Below are 2388 nucleotides of genomic sequence, written 5' to 3'. Positions count from 1 at the left end.
CATGTTTACAAATGAGAAACAGTGGTCCAGTGAGGGACACCTAACTAGTTACAGAAAAACAATCAAGATTTCCTAATCCATATACGGATTCAGATTTTACATATTAGAAAAACAATAAAGTGAAAATAGGTAAGCCAAACTCTAGATCTGTTAGGTCTATCACTAGTTACATGTCATAATTAATTACAACTTAAAATCTTCAGTTGCACTAGTCACATTTCAAGTGCTCGATAGCCATAAGTCAGTAGTAGTTATGTACTGGACAGTGTGATATACAACATATCCAATCCTACCCATCCTTTAAAGGTTAATAAAAATCCTATTTCCTTAATAAAGATCAGGACTGAAGATGAAAATTTGGGAGTTGTCCAAAATTTGAAATCATGAGATAAGAAAGTTAACAGAGGAGCATACATGGCAAAGCAAACAAACAGGGCTACCAACTGAAAGTTTGGTGGAAAGAACACACTAACATCTTTGTGGAAAATTTATAACCTTGGAAAGCATATAGGGCAGTTTTTTCTACTTTGTCCTATACAAACCAAACCAAACACTATTGTCGAGTCATATCTGACTCATAACGACCCCTTCTTGGGTTTCCGAGGCGGTATCACTATGGAAGTAGATTGCCCAACCTTTCTTCCAAGGAGTAGCTGCTGGGTTTGAACCTCCAGCCTTCTGGTTAGCAGTCAAATGCCTTAGGCATTATATCACCAGAGCTCCTATAGAGACTCTATATATCAGAATCATCTAAATGGCAGTGGGTTTGAATTTTGTTTTATTATCACTATTATTATGTATCTTTTACTATTATAATTTACATGCTATCTGCTATTAAAAAGCTCAGTTTCTATGCATTGCAACAGGAGAAAAGGAAGAATGAAATGTCAAAGTAATGAGTGGTCATCATTTTCATATGCTGTTGTTGTTGTTGTTAGGTGCCTTGGAGGCAGTTCCAACTCATAGCGACCCTAGGTACAACAAAAGGAAACACTACCCTTTCCTGTACCATCCTCACAATCTTTGCCATGTTTGAGCCCATTGTTGCAGCCACTGTGTCAATCCATCATATTCAGGGTCTTCCTTTTTTTCATTTACCATCCACTTCACCGACCATGATATCCTTCTCCAGGGACCAGTCTCTCCTGACAATATGACCAAAGTAGAGAGATGAAACCTCACTATCCTTGCTTCTAAGGAGCATTCTAACTGGATTTCATCCAACAAAGACTTGTTTGTTCTTCTGCAGTCCATGGTATATTTAATATTTTTCACCAGCACCATAATTAAAATGTATCAATTCTTCTTTGGTCTTCCTTACTCATTGTACAGCTTTCACATGCATAATGAGAGACTGAAAATACAATGGCTTAGGTCAGGCACACCCTCCTCTTCAAAAAGACATATTTTCTCTGTAACACTTTAAAGGAGTCTTTTCCAGCAGATTTGCCCAATCCAATAATACATCCTTTGATTTCTTGAATGCTACTTCCGTGGACATGGATTGTGGATCCACATAAAATGAAATCCTTGAAAACATCAATCTTTTATGACCCACAAAAATCTCTAATGAAAAGAAAAATGATATTGCCAACTGGTCCAATTGGTAGGATTTTTGTTTTCTCTATGTTGAGGTGTAGTCCATACCAAAGGCTGCCCTTTCCTGCACTATCCTCACAAAACTGTCATTAATCTTCATCAGTAAGTGCTTGATGTCCTTTTTGATGTGGTGGTACAGTGGTTAAAGCATTCAGCTGCTAATCAAAAGGTGGGTAGCTCAAACTCACCAGAACCTCTCCAGGAGGAAGATGAGGCACTCTGCTTCTATAAAGATTTACAGCCTTGGAAACATTATGGTGCAGCTCTACTCTGTCTTATAGGGTCACTAAACCAAAAAAACCAAACTCACTTCCATAGAGTCGGATCCAACTCATAGTGACCCCTCCTTGGGTTTCCGAGGCATTATCACTGCAAGTCAGAGTTGACTCAATGGCAAGGAGTTTGGTTTTGATTTCACATGCTAAAGAGTGATTAAAAAGAAAAAGACTAAGAAAAAGAGAAGTATTTAGTGCCAAGACATCTTTGGTGCCAACAAAGAGAGCAGTTGCAATAAAATGGTAGAAAGAAATTCAATATTGTATGGAGATAATGACTGGTGACAAAGTAGAGACAGTAAGATTAGAAATGACAATTCCAATGTAGGTCAGAATTTTTTTCTGAAAAAAAAAGTAGAAAAGTAAGGTACTATGCTATATGCGGAACATTTGTTGAATAAAATAAATCTATAAATGGTAAAGTGATGAATAACAATTTTTCCAAGCAAGTGTGAAAATCCTGTTGAAGATGGATATCATGAACAATAGGAATATTTTTGTGACATTGTTCAGA

The sequence above is a fragment of the Orycteropus afer genome, unplaced genomic scaffold (genome assembly GCF_000298275.1).
Source record: "Orycteropus afer afer isolate SDZICR_OR568_19922 unplaced genomic scaffold, OryAfe1.0 scaffold02369, whole genome shotgun sequence".
Lineage (NCBI taxonomy): Eukaryota > Metazoa > Chordata > Mammalia > Tubulidentata > Orycteropodidae > Orycteropus > Orycteropus afer.
The sequence above is the reverse complement of the archived record's forward strand: the minus strand, read 5'-3'. Positions refer to the sequence as shown.